The sequence below is a fragment of the Ornithorhynchus anatinus genome, chromosome 8 (assembly GCF_004115215.2).
Source record: "Ornithorhynchus anatinus isolate Pmale09 chromosome 8, mOrnAna1.pri.v4, whole genome shotgun sequence".
Taxonomy (NCBI): Eukaryota; Metazoa; Chordata; class Mammalia; order Monotremata; family Ornithorhynchidae; genus Ornithorhynchus; species Ornithorhynchus anatinus.
This window is the reverse complement of record NC_041735.1, coordinates 59,334,397-59,351,761: the sequence shown is the minus strand read 5'-3', so window position 1 is coordinate 59,351,761 and position 17,365 is coordinate 59,334,397. Positions and strand designations below refer to the sequence as shown.

Genomic DNA, 17,365 nt, shown 5'->3' with positions numbered 1-17,365 from the left:
CCTGTTGTCACAGTGCTAGCCTGAATGAAAGCAAGAATTGGGGAATTATCTTCTCTCCATTCCTGCCCTTTCCAGCTGTGGGCCTCTAACTCCCCAGGAACATCTCCAATGGCTCAAGTTCCCTGAACTTGTGCTGCCTATCTTACACCCTGTTGGGATAATCTGGGACATCCACAAGGAAATCGTACCGAGGCAAGCAATCCATGCTATTTATTGAGTGCTTACTGTGTGCAGAGTGCTGTACTAAGTGCTTGGGAAAGTAGGTATGATGAAGTTGAGAGGGATCGTGGTTTAGTGGATAGAGAACAGAACTGGGGGCAGAAGGACCTGGGTTCTAATTCTAGCTCCACCCCTTGTCTGCTTTGTGACCTTGGTAAAATCACTTAACTTCTCTGAGTGGCCTGTTACCTCATCTGTAAAATGGGTATTAAGACTGTGTACTCATGAGGGACATGGACTGTGTCCAACCTGATTAGCTTGCATCTACCCAGTGCTCAGTACAGTGCCAGGCACATAGTAAGTGCTTGATAGAGCCATAAAAAAAAGTTGTTAGACATGATCTCTGCCCACAGGGAGCTTAGAATATGTAGCGTGAGACAGGCATCAGTATACACTTAGGGGAACTAGTAGGGAATGAGGATATTTACATAGCTGCTGTACTATGAGTATGCGACTTTGCCAGTTTCAGGAGGAACATTCTGAAGAATAACTGGGATGCTAAGGGGCTCAATCATTTTCTCTCCCATTTGTGGAATCGAAAGTGAGGCTTGCCACAGCAACTGCATTTAAGTAGCAAGCAGAGGTCAACTAAATTCCTTTGATTGCACCAGTTGAAGTCATGGGACTGCAACTGCCTGCTGGGCTGGGGTACAAGGGCAGGCATTGGCCCTCTGCTGCAGTCACTGGGCAAGAAATGTGTTTTGAATGTAAAATTCTTGTGTGCGTTTCACCATGCCCTTTACCCCTGCCTACCTTCTCTCCTGTTGCACTTGCTTCCCGATAGCACGTAGGTACAGATCTTTATGGTCTATTGCTTCCTCTCGTCCATAATTTATTTTAGGGTTATGTCTCATCCACTCCTCCTCCACTAAGCTCCTTCAGAGTGGGGATCATGTCTACTAATTCTATTGTACACTTCTAAAATGATTAAAGTAAGTGCTCAATATATACCATCGGTCGATTGATTTGACTACCCACTATGGGAACACAGGTTTGAGAGAAGCACTCAACACACCACAAACCTGAAAATCAATTCCTTCATGTAGGTTCTTGGACCATGGCTTGTCTGTCACTAACGAAGGGAGACCCTTTCAGTGTAGACAAGGGTAGAGTGTCATGCGTGGTGGTAATTTTAAAGCATGTCAGGTTTAGGTTCTGAATCAGTCTCCTTGCTGCTCGAAGTAATATCCTCACAAAGCCCACTCCACTCCCCAGTAGAATCTGGGTTGAGGGTTAATAATAATAATAATTATAATAATAATGTTGGTATTTGTTAAGCGCTTACTATGTGCCAAGCACTGTTCTAAGTGCTGGGGTAGACAGGGGAATCAGGTTGTCCCACGTGGGGCTCACAGTCTTAATCCCCATTTTACAGATGAGGTCACTGAGGCACCGAGAAGTGAAGTGACTTGCCCAAAGTCACACAGCTGACAAGTGGCCGAGCTGGGATTTGAACCCATGACCTCTGACTCCAAAGCCCGGGCTCTTTCCACTGAGCCACGCTGCAGAGATTGGGATGAATCTTTTAGAAAAAAAGGAAATCATAACAACTTCCTCTAGTTTTTTGGGTTTTTTTTTCTTACTCTGGCTTAGGTTCCATACTTGCCTACCACTCAAATTTGGCTGCCTCCTCTTTCTTGTTCTTTGTTGCCTCTTCAGGGTGATGGAAAGGGACATTTGGAGAGCAGTGGAGATTTATATAGTCTTCTAGACGGTAAGCTCCTTGTGGGCAGGGAGCAGGGCTACTCACACTTATATATTGTACTCTCCCAACCACTTAGTACACTCCTCTGCACCCAGTAAGTGCTCAGTAAATACGACTGATCGTGGGAGGAGTAAAACTGAGCTAAGAAGCTCTGACTATACCTTTCCTTATTATTGAGAACCATACTGTAATGAAAAATTTGCAGTTTCTTTAGCTGATTTTCTATTTGCTTGTTAAACTTGTAACACAGATTGCCATACCAGAGAGCAAAAGTTTATTGTAATTCTTCTGCAGACCACAGAAGCATTTTATTGTGATCTATTAAAGATTGATTCAGGAATGATGCAAGTGAATCACAAAAGCATTTTTCTCTGATTCCATGCTTATTTACTCACTTATTGAAATTGTGTTAGAGGATCTTAGATGATCAGAGGTTGTATATCACTATGTCAAAAGAAGAGATAAGTCAGGCTTGTTATAACTTGTTGGTAAGTTATGTTGACCTGTGAATGGGAAGGAGTGGTATTTGGCTCTGATTCATGAAACTTAGAAACTCCTTCCCAGAAACAAAATGAAAAACTTAGCACCTGGTAAAGGTCAGAGTTTCAATGTCTTTATTCAATGTAGAAACATTCTAAATGTCTATACACTTATAAAATATTTTTAGAATTACAATCTTAGTTAATATCTTGAATTGTGTAGCTACTTGATTTTTTTTTCTCTTTTATGGTATTTAAGCCCGTAGTATTTGCACGGCATTGTACTAACCGATGGGTAAATACAGTTTAATCAGGCTGGACATAGTCCATGTCCCACATGGGGCTCACAGTTGTAATCCCCATTTTATAGAGGAGGGAACTGAGGCACAGGGAAATTAAGTGACTTGCCCAAGATTGCATATCTGTGGCAGAGCCCATATTAAAACCCAGGTTCTTCTGACTCCCAGCCCCGTGCTCTATCAGTTAGGTTATGCTGCTTTTATTCTAATTTAGTTGTGGAAGTGGAAGAAGGAGGTATAAAGCACAGGCCTGGGAGTCAGAAGGTCATGAGTTCTAATCCTGGCTCTGCCACTTGTCTGCTGTGAGACCTTGGGCAAGTTACTTACTGTGACTTACTGTGCCTCAGTTACCTCATCTGTAAAATGGAGATTGAAACTGTGAGCCTCACATTGGACAGAGACTGTATTCATTCATTCACTTGTATTTATTGAGCACTTACAGTGTGCAGAGCACTGTACTAAGCACTTGGAAGGTACAATTCGGCAACAAATTGAGACAATCCCTACCCAACAACGGGCTCACAGTCTAGAAGTATCCAACCCTATTTGCTTGTATCCACCCCAACCCTTAGTAGAGTGTCTGGTACAAAGTAAGTACTTAACAAATACAACTATTATTATTATTTTTTTTTCCAATTTTTCCTCCCATTTGTAAATTATTTAAATGTCTGTTTCCCTCACCTTAAAGGCAGAGATCTTATCTATTAATTCTATTGTACTTTCCTAAATGTTCAATACAACAGAGTACACCCAATAAGGTACTCAACAAATATGGTGGATTGATATCACTATACTGTTAAACTGCGGAAAAATGTGAAGGAAAATGAGAACCTTGTTTATTTCTGAGACTTTCAGAACATTGGCCTTGTTTTCACTGCTAATTTTCTGGTTAAATATTACCTTGTAGGACTTATCTCATTCTTAATTTGAGTTCTGTATAAGTCAAAAAGAAGATATGATCGGAAGGAATGCTTGCTTACCATTTGATAGAAGTGGGGCTCAAAAAAGGGGGTGTTATAGCCAGTGTGTTTGGGAAATGAACCACTCACATTGAGTAAGCAGGATAGCCTAGTGGATAGAGCATGGGCCTGGGAATCAGAAGGAACTGGATTCTAATCCCAGCTCCATCTGATGGGTCACTTTGGGCAAGTCACTTGACTTCTCTGGGCCTCAGTTCCCTCATCTGTAAAATGAGGATTAAGACTGTGAGACCCATGTGGGGCATGGACTGTGTCCAACCTGATTATCTTGTATCTACCCCAGCCCTTAATACAGTGTCTGTCATAGTAAGAGCTTAACAAAACCATATTTATTATTTTATTGCTCCAGATCAGAGCAATTATTGGTGGGCTCTGAGCCCCTGGAGCACTGCATAGTAGGATAGCATGCAGTGTTTGTTTCTGCCTTAGGACCCCATTCACCTTCACGCTGCATTTAATACACTCCCAGTGAACCTACACCAAAGCAGCCACTGCTGGGCCACCCCAGAGTAGTGTAAGACAGGAAATCAAATCTAAAATCAAATCCAAGGAAGCACCAATGCTATTATCAAAATTGTTCAAGCCCGAGACTAATGTTTTAAAACGTCCTTCCATCTCTTCCTCCACAAACCACCTTCCCTCACCAAAAAACCCTTATGATGTTTATTTCTATTTTACAGAAATTTGAGGATGACTATATTGTCTTTAAGTCCAAAATTTTGGATTTTGAGAGACGACTTGGGGCAGTGGTTTGTGCTGGGTTTCTTGACTGCTCGGGCCTCGAATCGGCATTCAAGGTGAGTACTGAATCACGGTGACCCGCCGAATCATCTTTTGATTCTTTAGTATCAGAGTTATGATAAAATTAAAGAAAAAGGTAAAACTTTTTTACCCGATCTTTGTTCCCATATCTTGAATCTTCCACTAATTTCATTACCTGGTAAGACTGTAAGTGAAGAATATAGATATTCACCTGAAACATTTTTAACATAAAAATTGAGTGTTTTCAAGAATTATCATTTATTCCTTTATCTCTTCTATTTTCACTTTCAGGATTTATTTTTCATCTCCTAAACTGTCTTTTTCATTGGTTCTAGAACTCTTTGTCTTCATTTTTCTTAAATAGTATTTATGTAATGTTTGCCTGAGATGTTGCATGAGAGAATATAGTAGGAGCAGTGTAATTAAATGATGAAATATAAGAACTCATCCTCATAAAAAACAACTCCATTTTAAGAACATACACGAGATCTACGATTCTAGTTTATTTTTAGTTTATTTTGATTTCCTTACTCCAAATTAAATTTTCAAATATATTAGTAAAGTGTTTGGCCTGGGGGAAACGTTACGGACCTGGAAGTTAGAAGTCCTGGATTTTTATCCCAGCTCCTCCATTTGTCTGCTCTGTGACCCTGGGCAATCATTAACTTATTTGTGCCTCAGTTTCCTGATTAATTAATTAAGATTAATGTCCCCTTCCCCCTTAAATTGTGAGCCCCATGTGGGATAGGAGCTAGCTCCAATCCTTTTTTTATTGCATATACCTCAGCACTTAGTACAGTGCTTAGCACCTAGTAAGTGGTTAAAAATAACACTATTATGGATTGAACTCACCAAATCACAACCCAGAATGTGACAGTTGGCTATTTTGAGCTACCTTCCTCTGTCTCTCTTTCTTTGTTAGGATTTTTTTTTATTGGGTATTGCCCTATTGACACTTAATTTGGGTAGGGTAACCAGCACTTTGGAAGACAGATCTAGGCAAATGAGAAATGGTTCTACAAAGCAACACAATGAAATTCAGTAGTTCAAGTGGTTATAAGTATAAGTAACTGGACAAATACATGAGTTGGGAATATCAGGGTAGGCACAGTTACAACATAAAAATGATGTAGTAGATATAGTTATCCAGGGGCAGAATTTCCTCTAAGTCCACTAGGGCAAAGCCAGTGGAAATGAGTTTAAATAAAAACAGGAGAGTTTTGTTTTTTATTTTATCTCTCAGGGTAGAATATACTACTGAGTTAGCATGTGGATTGCTCTTAACTGACACCTTTAATAAAAGGAATGTGTATTCTAGGCAGAGCTGGGACCATTATTATATTTCATCCCCTAATGAAATTGCTTCTGGATTTAACCAAATATATCCAGATTGGGTTTTGTCAGTCCCTTGTCTGGGGACAGAAGGCCAGACTAGGTCATCTAATAATAATTGTGGTATTTAAGTGCTTACTATTTGCCAAGCACTGTTCTAAGCACTGAGATAGATACAGATTAATCAAGGCCATCAAGGGGCTTGCAGTCTAAGTAGGAGAGAGAACATGCATTGAATCTCCATTTTGCAGATGAGGGAACTGAGGCACAGAGAAGCTAAGTGATTTGCCCAAGGTCAGACAGCAAAGTGGCAGAGACAGGATTGGAACCCACGTCCTCTGACTCCCAGGCCCATGCTCTTTCCAGTAGGCCACTTCGGATCTCTCAGAGTTCCTCCCGGCACTGTTATTCTATTATTGCAGAACTTGTGATGTATTGTGGGCCCTTATCATGGAAGAGAGCTGGTGTAAAGTTCTAGACTGACCATTCATCTGGGTTTAGCAAGAATGAGCCTGATTTTTCTAGTCACTCCAGCCAAATTAGACAATGCAGAAATAACCTGCAGCTGGAAATGGCCCAGCTAAACTGATCAGCCTACTGTGCCCTGAGCTCCATCTGCTCTTTTTCATTTACATACTCAGACTTTTGAATCAGGGCAGGAATATACCCAAGTACATTCTCAATTTACATCCTAAGACATTTCAGCTGACCCAGAACACTGGAGAACTTTAACTTCTCATTTCTTCCCCTCCATCTCAGCCCCAGGTAGAAAAGATGAAGGTCAGTTTTCAACAAAAGTAATATTGTCTGTCTATTCCATTTTTCCCCTTATCTTCCTCTCCTCCCCTTGGCTCTCCATTTTTTCAGTGACTAAATCTGAAAGATAAGGAAAAAAATAATTTTCTTATATTGATTTTTTTTCCTTAGTCTTTCACAGAACCCACCCAGACAATTTCCATTTTAGTTTGGTTGATTAACCATCTCAACTAAGCCAGACTTTGATGAAACTTATTTTCTTGATTTCTTGATTCTATTTATTGCCATTGTTCTTGTCTGTCTGTCTCCCCCGATTAGACTGTAAGCCTGTCAAAGGGTAGGGACTGTCTCTATCTGTTACCAATTTGTACATTCCAAGTGCTTAGTGCAGTGCTCTGCACATAGTAAGCCCTCAATAAATACTATTGAATGGTTATTGAATGAAACATGAAATGGATAGGTTTGTTTTTCACTTCTGTTTTTCACTTCTGTTTTTCACTTGTGATTTGCTTCATTTGACAGTGGCATATTAAGGATTACAAATTTTTCCCCTTTGCCACTAAATCTTTTTCCTTGTCCAGCATTTGAGAAAGTGTTTGCATGGGACATTCTAAGGAGAGGCACAAACCCCACGAAACAATAGTTTAAGGATTAATGATTTATTTGGCATGGAAGCTGTTAAATGCTATACAATCACAAGGTGTTTATTGATACATAAGGTATCTATACAGCAGTTTACATTTGTCTGATGTTCCATGAGATGCAAGTTAAACTAAAAATTTAATTACACTCTTTTTATGTGTTTTTTTAATGTGTTATTTTTATCAAATTTGGGCTCCGAACAAGGTTAAAATTCAAACTTTTTAAAATTGCATTTATTAGCCTACTGTTAACTTCTGACCTTTTGATTGCTGCATAGCAGGAAAGAGAAAAATAAATATACTGCTTTATTCCAAGTGTTTTAATAGGCGTGATTATAAATAAAAATGTATCATGCTCCATGTAACACCCCAAATGTACTCAGACTTTAGTCAAAAGAAAAATTCTTCCGTTAGCAGTGTAATTAACTTCTTTCTAAATTAGTATATGAGATGCAGCCCTGCATATAACTATCTTTGTAAATTGGCTTCATTAAAGAGCTTGTTTTTGGCAAACAAATAGGAGAGAGAGGCTTGGTGCCAGGGATGTAGATGTAAAGTGAATGAATTAAAGAGTGGACAAAGTTTAGGGTTAGAGAAAGGATTAAATTTGGCAGAAATTGAATCTCAGTACATGTGGAGGCAGGGGAGGGGAGAAGACAGTCTCTCCAATTTTTCTCCATTTATTTTTCTAGGTAACGATGTACTTTATGTGAGGAAAGTTTGACCTTTCAGAGTGTTATCCAGAGAGTCCACCAGTGGTTCTAGCTTTATGGGCATTTGAGACCAGTGGTCCATCAATTCTAGCATTCTGTCTTTGAGAGAATAATAATAATAATAATGATATTTGTTAAGGGTTTACTATGTGTCAAGCCCTGCTGTAAGCACTGGAGTAGATACAAGCTAATCAGATTGGACACAGTCCCTGTCCCACATGGAGCTCGTAGCTGTCCCCATTTAATCTCCATTTTACAGATGAGGTAGCTGAGCCACAGAGAAGTGAAGTGATTTGCCCAGAATCACACAGCAGAGAAGTGGCAGAGCAGAGATTAGAACCCAGGTCCTTCTGACTCCCAGGCCCATGCTCGATCCACTAGGCCATGTTTGGCTGAACAGAGTGGTGGTTGCTTTCCTTGTCATCCGTCCCGTGATGATTGTTGTACTGCATAGTACTCCTAAGATTTTCCCTTTACATCTGTAATTTTGCCTCTACACTCTTGAATGTATCCAAATCCTCTCCAATTCTTTCCACATCATGTAGAAGCTTTGTCATGTGGCTATATAGACCCTTCGTCAGCTCTCTTACTCTTGTCAACTCTCTTGTTCCACTGCACCCCAGTTCTACTCTTCAACTCTCCCAAACTCATCTTCTCACTAGGCCTCATTCTTGACTCTCCTGCCTTCTCTTGGTCACCTAGTTCCTTCCTCATGAATGGAATTTCCCCCTTTTTCAAATAAGCCAAAACAGAGTTTTCCCTACCTATAGGGTCCTCCTGAAATCCTACTTCTTCCAGGGGGCTTTCCCCAGTTAATTTTTCTTCTTTCCCAGGTCATAGCCTCCTCATTACCAACTCAGCACTTTCTCGTTCTCATCCACCCAAAACAGTTTGGTCCATATGAATTTACATACTCTAACTGAACATTTATTTATTCGACTATCCACCTTTCCATTCTCTTTCTCCTCCTATATGTAAATTTTGTGTTCATCTCCCCAGATGGATTGAAAACTATGGACTGATGTGATTTGGGGAGTTGGAGGAAGTGGAATTTTTAGGAGGGCTTTGAAGATGGTGAGAGTGGTATTCTGGGAAATTTGAAGAGAGAGGGAAATCAAGGCAAGGGAGCAATATGAGAAGAGTATTCTACCTCTTCTGTAAAATGGAGATTAAGACTGTATGCCCAATGTGGGACATGGTCTGTGTTGAACCTGATTAGTTTTTATCTACCCCAATGATTAGTATAGTGCCTGACACAAAAGAAGCACTTAACAAATACCTTTAGAAAAATATGTATGTATTGATGCTTCTCTGCCTCCCACCCTTTTGCTGAGGGGGTCCCTTAAGGCTCAGGCGCGTCTTCTAGTTTCCATCTAGTTTCACTCCCTTGGAGAACTCATTCTCTCCCACAACTTCAAATGCCACTTCTATGCAAATGATACCCAAATCTGCCTCTCCAGGCCTGACCTCTCTCCTTTTCTGCAGACTCATATTTCCTTCTGCCTCTGGGCATCTTTTCCCACTGACACCTCAAACTTAGCATGTCATAGACAGAACTCCTCATCTTCCCACCCAAACCCTGCCCTCCCACCGACTTGCCCTGAACTATACATAACACTCCAATCTTCCGTGTTTCACAAACCCTAATATTGGCATTATCTTCATCTCGTCTCTCAACCTGCATATTTAATCTGCCACCAAGTCTGTCACTTCTTCCTTCATTACATCTCTAGACTCTACCCCTTGCTCCCATCCGAACTGTGAGATATTGGTCCAGGCCCTAATGTCCCACCTTGACTACTGTGTCAGCCTCCTTGCTGACTTCCCTGCCTTCAGTCTTTCCCCTCCCCAACCCATACTTCACTCTGCTGCCCAGATCATGCCTAAACAAAGTTCAGTCCATGTTCCCCACTCAGAGCCTTTTTTCAGCCTCTCAGTTGGCCGTCAAGCAACTTGAATAAAAATAGTCCCATTCTACTAGTCCTCTCCCAGATTCTGTCAGGAAAGCCCTGCTGTCAGCTTTCCTGTCCGACTGGGAGTGGACTGCAGGGCTTCACTCTATCTGGCTCCTCCCAGCTCCCACTCCTCGATCTCCTATTTGCCAGGCTGATCGGGGATAGGATTGCCTCTGCTCCTGGGAGGAAAGCTGCTAATGGAGGCTGCCAAGGAGCAGTGTCAGGCTGCCCGGAACTGTGAACCAGTCCGGAAGGATGCAGGAGAGCATATCATGACCACTAAACCGTATCAGCACTATTTGAAATAAGTGACTCTTGGTTAATCTCACAGAGAGCAGCATGGCGTAATGGATAGAGCACGGGCCTCAGAGTCAAAAGGTCAAGGGTTCTAATCCCGGCTCTGCCACTTGTCTGCTGTGTGACCTTAAGCAAGTCACTTCACTTCTCTGTGCTTGTTACCTCATCTGTAAAATGGGAAGTGAGACTGTGAGCCCCACGTGGGACAGGGACTGCGTCCAACCTGATCTGCTTGTATCCACCCCAGCGCTTCATACAGTGCCTGGCACATAGTTAAGCACTTAACAAATACTATAATAATGATAATAGTAATAATTAAAAGCTGCTAATGTTGGCTATCCACCTCCACATCATACTCTTTTCCACTGGCTTTAAGGCACTCAATCACCTCTCCCTGCCCTACCTAACTTCACTAATCTCCCACTGCAACCCAGCCCACCCATTTCACTTCTCCAGTGCCAACGTGCTCACTGTACCTTGGTCTTGTCTGTCTCATTGATGTCCCCTTAATCATGTCCTCCCTCTAGCTTGGAACTCGCTCCGTCTGAGAGACCACCCCTTTCCCCTGTCTTAAAAGCCTTACTAAAAATCCCATCTTATCCGAATGGCCATCTCAGACTAGCCTATCATTTCCCCTACTATTCTTCTCCCCCTCAATGCACTTGGATCTACCTCCTGTCTCTTCCCACCCCAACCCTATAGCACTTACGTACCTTATTTTAATGTCTGTCTCCCCGACTAGAATGTACGCTTCTTGACAGCAGGAATTGTGTCTACTGACTCTTTTGTATTCTACTCTCCCAAACACTTAGAGCAGTGCTCTGCACCCCGTAAGTGCTCAATAAATACCACTGATCAATTAATTAGATGATCTGGGCAGCAGCCTATAGTATAAGCCAAAGAGCAGGGGGCCCAACACTAAAATAAAGGATACGTACATAAGTTTTATGGGGCTGGAATGGGAAGAGATGGAGGCTGAAACAGAAATCTGTTCCTGATATATTGAAAGCTTAGACGGTGGAATGAATCATGCGATAGATTAGCATCTTCTTTAGTGTTCTTCCTTTCTCCCTGATTCTTTTTCAGGCAACTGTACCCAAAGATTTACCCATTTTTTCCCTAACCGGGTTCAACTTACAGACTCCGTTAATCACTTACTCTGTGCTAAGCACTGTAATAAGTGCAGGGGTAGGTATAAGCAGGTCAATCATCGTTCCCGTCCTAAATAGGACTCAGTCTTCCTTTGCAATCTCCAAATCTCAGCATCCTCCCTCTTCACATCTGTCAATTTATCCTCCTTTGTTCAAATCCCACCTGAAAACATTGATCAACTCTAAACCAAACAGCGGATGTTCCCAAGAAGAAACAGCATAAAACCAGAGCTGGCTGGAAAGCAGCATGGCATAGTAGATAGAGCATGGGCCTGGAAGTCAGAAGGTCATGGGTTCTAACACTTGTCTCTTGTGTGACTTTGGGCAAGTCACTTCACTTTTCTATGCCTGTTACCTCATCCTTAAAATGGGGATTGAGACTGTGAACCCCATGTGGGACAGAGACTGAGTCCAACCCGATTTGCTTGTATCCACCCCAGTGTTTAGTACAGTGCCTGGCACATAGTAAGAGCTTAACAAATACAATTAGTGTTGTTATTGTTCAGTTATTTTTCTGTCATAGGAAGAGAAAAATTTCCCACCCACTACCAATCCATAAGAAGTTGTTATATTGCAATGTGTGTGCACCTGGCAAAACATAGTGATGTCATGAGAAAATCCACTGGATTTCCTGAACCTAAACTGTTTCTCCAAAGGGTGGGGGACCTCTGTTCTGCTATCAGAATAATCCTGTTCCTCTTCCCAGATCCTTGTTAGCACTGATGCTGCCTCTGACTAGGGTTAGGTGCTTTTCAATTAATCACTTCCACACGCAGTCCCCCTCTCCTGCCCGCTTTGGGGTTGTTCCAGAACTGCCCCCTCCTCTGATGTTGTGCTCTGAGGTAGATGCTTATCTCGTTTGGGGTGGGAAGAGGGGTTCTGAAGTCACCCCTCCATGAAAAGCCTACTCAGAATTATGAGCCAACTAGCCCGCCAAAGAGAAAAGAGCAGTACTCATTTCTCTTTCTAACATTGGATACTTTTAAAAGCAGAGGTTGTGCTATTAAGTTGCTTTGGTATGTAACGGGTTCTAAGTGTTAATAAAGACAAGTCCAATCTTCCATAGTGTTCTCAATCCAAACGTGACTCAACCACTGTACTTACCCCTGATTGTGCCAACTCTGACACTGTTTGTGAGCTAAGAAGCCTAGTTAGAGCCAAGCCAGCGTTGGAAAGAATAGCTTATTGTATTAATTTAACCACACACAATTATGTGCCTTGTCTCATTGTGCAGGATACTGACAAACAAGGGACTGGTATCTGGTGTACATGTAATACTAGCCCAACCTAGGATATCGCCAAGTCAAGATGAGTCCCCTTAAGCAAATAGTGCCACTCAAAAGTATGCCGTCAACCTAGCAGGAAATGTATCTTGGTGGCTCAAAGTGGAAAACGGTGACTTAATAGTCAGTGTTAACTGCCAGTAACACTCAAAGGGTTGTGTTCCTGACGAACTCTTTTTAAGGAAAACTTCCTTTATTAAATACACATCTTTACTAGTGCTGGGCTTATGTGTGCATTGCAGTCTATCCTGACAAACATACATCATTAGAAGAATCTTGTCTGATTTCCCAAAAGTGTTCTATTCAAAATATGTAGGAAAGATAAGTAGGATATGTCTGGGAAGAATTAGGTTTACCTGCTTTGGTCCTTGTAATATGTGTAGACGATGGTGGTAGTGTTGTGTTGTCATCTTTCATCCATATTTGCATCTGTGACTTTTGGGTATTTGATATTCATCCCATCCTCAACCCTATAGTACATTTGGTCATATCTATAAATTATATATTGTCAATTATTAATTTATATTAATGTGTATTTCCTCTTCAAGACTGTAAGCTCATTGCGGGCAGGGAACGTGTCTACCAACTAGATTGAATTGTACTCTCCCAAGCCCTTAGTACAGTGCTCTGCACACTGTAAGTGCTCAATAAATACCATTGACGGTGAAGATGATATTTTCTTAGAAATCCGCCTTTTTGGTGCTTTCAAAGCCACAATGGCTCACCGAAAGCTGTCTTTGTCAGGCTTAAAATGAGCAATATGCAGCCTGTAGAAGTCAGGTTCCCGGCTGCTCAAGATGGATAGTGCAGATTGGGAGGTTAAAGGGTTCAGTTCAGGGACTTTCAGCACTCTCTTTCTGCCTTATCTTCTCCCTAATGCACCCACACAATGAATGACATTTATTTACTGAGCACTTTCTGAGCACAGTGCACTCTACTAAAGCACTTGGGGGAGTGGACATGTTCCCTGCCCACAAGGAGCTTACAGTTTAGAGGGGAAGACGGACAGTAAAATAAATTATAGGCATGTACATAAGTCCTGAGGGGGTGGAATGAATAAAGGGTACAAATCCAAGTGCAAGGGTGATGCCAAAGGGAGAGGGAGTAGGGAAAATGAGGGGTCAACCAGGACTCTTGGAGGAGATGTGATATGAGTAAGGCTTTGAAGGTGGAGGGAGTGACAGTCTCAGATATGAAAGAGGAGGGATTCTTGACAAAGGAAAGATGGGGGTGAGAGGTCGGTGGCTAGACAGATGAGATGAAGGTAGTGTGTGTAGGAGGGTGTTAGAGGAGGGAAGTGAATGTGTTCAGCTGTAGAAAATCAATGCGATAAGATAGGAAAGGACAAGATGATTGAGTGCTTTAAAGCCAATGGTAAGGAGTTTCTGTTTGATGCGGAGGTGGATAGGCAACCCATGGAGGTTCTTAAGGAGTGGGGAAGCATAGACTGAATTTTTATTATTATTATTATGTAGAAAAATGTTCTGGGCGGCGGAGTGTAGTATGGACTGGGGTGGGGAGAGACAGGAGGTCAGGGAGGTCAGCAAAAAGGCTGATGCAATAGTCAAAGCAGGATAGGATAAGTGCTTGGGATCAACATAGTAGGAGTTTGGATAGTAAGGATGAATTTTAGCAATGCTGTGAAGATAAACCCGACAGAATTAGATGTCATATTGAATACGTGTGTTGAACGAGAGAGATGAGTCTAGAATAACATCAAGGTTATGGCCTTGGGAGACAAAGAGGATGGTAGTGCTGTCTACAATGGTAGAAAAGTTAGAGTACAATAAAATAGATTGGCTAGATATGGGATTGCAATCTACTTGGGGAAGTCAGAAATTAAAATATATTATGTATAGGAGAGTGGCAGTGTTTAAGACTGTGTAATAATAATAATAATGATGATATTTGTTAAGCACTTACTATGTGCCAAGCACTGTTCTAAGCACTGGGGAGATACAGGGTTATCAGGTTGTCCCAGGTGGGGGTCACAGTCTTAATCCCCATTTTACAGATGAGGTAACTGAGACACAGAGAGGTTAAGTGACTTGCCCAAGGTCACACAGCAGACAAGTGGCGGAGCTGGGATTAGAACCCATGACCTCTGATTCCCCACCCCATGCTATTTCCACTAAGCCAAGCTGCTTCTTAGTCTATTGGAACTGGGGGTGGAATGATTATCTAAGTGCTTAAGGGGGTACAGACAGATCCATAAATATAGGTGACACAGAAGGGAGGGAGGGGAGAGTTGAGCTAAGTCAGGAAGGCTTCCTTGAGAAGATGTGATTTTTAGGAGAGCTTTGAAGGAAGGAAGAGTAGTGGTCTGACTCACAAAGAGGAAGGGAGTTCCAGGCCAGAGAGGAGATGAAAACCAGAGCTTATGGCAAGAGAGATGAGATGCAGGTACAGCAAGTAGGTTGGTGTTAGAGTTGGTAGATCAGATCCTAGCCCTCAGTGATCTTATAATTTAAAAGGGGAGACAGACACTAAAATAAATTGCAGGTGTGGGAACCGATCCAATATAAAGATGTATACATAAATGCTGTGGGGAGTAGGGAGGTAGGGAGCCGAAAGAACCGAAGTGTTTAGGGGGCTAAAGTCCCAGCGTTGGCCTAGTTGGAGCCCAGGAGTGGGGTTCTATTCCATGTCAAATTATTATGTGAAGCTGGAGCCTGCCCTAAAGAGGATCCAGACTTGCTTCCGGGTGGACCGGGTGCCCTGTTTGCACCATGGAACACACGAGGAGCAGCCTGGCCTAGCGGATAGAGCATAGACCTGGGAGAAAAGTGACTTTTCCAGGAGAAAAAAGAAAAGAGAAAAGTGACTTTTCCAAGGTCACACAGCAGACAAATGGTGCAGGCAGGATTGGAACCCAGGTCCTCTGACTCCCAGCCGCTTGCTCTTTCCATTAAGCCACACTGCTATATATCTGGGGATTGCATTGTGTTTTATGACTGACTTTAGCGCTAATGTTATTAGTCTGCCTGACTTTCAGCACTTTTTAAAATGTTTACTTTGTGTCAAATTCCTTACTCCCATGTTCGTCTCCTCTCTCCCTCTCTGTGAAGGTTTATGTCTTATTCCCACACTGCTCATCCACCAAAAGGTAAAACTGTACAGGTTTTCATTCTGTTTCATTCCAGGTTCTAATTCCAGATCCACCACGTCTCTGCTGCGTGACCTTGGGCAAGTCACTTAACTTCTCTGTGCCTCAGTTACCTCATTTGTAAAATGGGGATTAAGACTGTGAGCCCCATGTGGGACAGGGACTACGTCCAACCCAATTGGCTTTTACCCACCTTAGCACTTAGTACACTAGCTTGCGTATACTAAATGCTTAACAAATATTATTTTAAAAAACAAAACAAATAGTAACCACTTAATAAATACCTCAAATATCCTTTGGAGAGATTTACCAGAAAAGTGAATAACTCCATTTTGATATTAAAAAATATTTTCAACTTTGTTGTAGGTTTTGGCCATCTTCAGCTATTTTCTAGAGAACCCAGTTGTCATGGAAATTTTCAGTCCACATTACAACACACTTCTGCAGATGTTTGATGAAGAGCTAGAGAAGTGTAAGCATTTGTATGATGAGCATATCAACCAGGTAAGTACTAGATGATACCAAGAGCTATTCAAGCTAACCATATCATTGTTCGATGGAGCATTTTCAAATACTCACTTATTTCACCAGCCCTCTGTCCCTCTCCTGTTCTAATTTTAGAAGAGATCATGAATTTACCTGTGATCAAACAGTTTTTAAAGTTTACATGTACATAATACAGACTTAACTATAACAACACAGTATATATTCTGGGCCACCTCCTTTTAGCTTAGCAAAGAGGTGAAATCTGCAGCTATATTGGAAGCTCTTCTCTTCGCCACTATGGGATTAGCTGAAAACATTTACATTTCTCAAAATATATGCAGACTGAGAATAGATGATCCTTTCAAATGTAAAATCGTGGGTCATTTGTTGAAGATGGTTTACCCATTCTATACTCACTTATACAGGTAAAAGAAGGGACTCAAATACTGAATAAGAATATGCCATTTACTTCTGGGACTCTCAAATGGGCCAAAGAAATCCAAGACCGAATACAGGCGTTCTGGTGCAACCTTGCGCATCTTCACCATCCGTGAGTGGCCAGGTGGATTTTTGCATTCCTCTATTGGGTTATGCTGACTTCTTATTATGACATTTGTTAGACACTTTCAATGGGCTCAGTGCTGGGGTAGATACAAAATAATAAGCTCAAGCACAGCCCCTGTCCCAACCCAGTCTAAGAAGGTGGGAAAACAGGTATTTTATCCCCATTTTACAGATGAGGAAATTGAGGCACAGAAATTCATTCATTCAATCAATCGTATTTATTGAGTGCTCACTGTGTGCAAAGCCTGCACTAAGCACTTGGGAGAGTACAATAGGACAAACAAACATATTCCCGGCCCATAACAGGCTTACAGGCCAGAGCGGGAGACATTTAAGTGACCTTTCCCAAGGTCACACACAATAGACATATGGTGCAGCTAGGATTAGAACCTGATTCTACTGACTCCCAGGCCCATACTCTTTCTACTAGACCACACTGCTATATATCCATGGATTGCATTGTGTTTTATGACTGACTTTAATGATAATATTATTGGCCTGCCTGATTTTCAGCACCTTAAAGACTTTTAAAATGTTTACCCTGTGTTGAACTCCTTACTCCCATGTTCCTCTCCTCTCCCTCTCTCTCTGAAGGTTTATACTTTACTCCCACATTGCTCATCTGTCCCTCCACCAA

General features: G+C 41.8%; 1 pseudogene; it reads left to right on the top strand.

The window, feature by feature from the left end:
- The window catches only part of LOC114813902, a 41,695-nt pseudogene that overhangs the window by 23,858 nt on the left and 472 nt on the right, over positions 1-17,365 (top strand).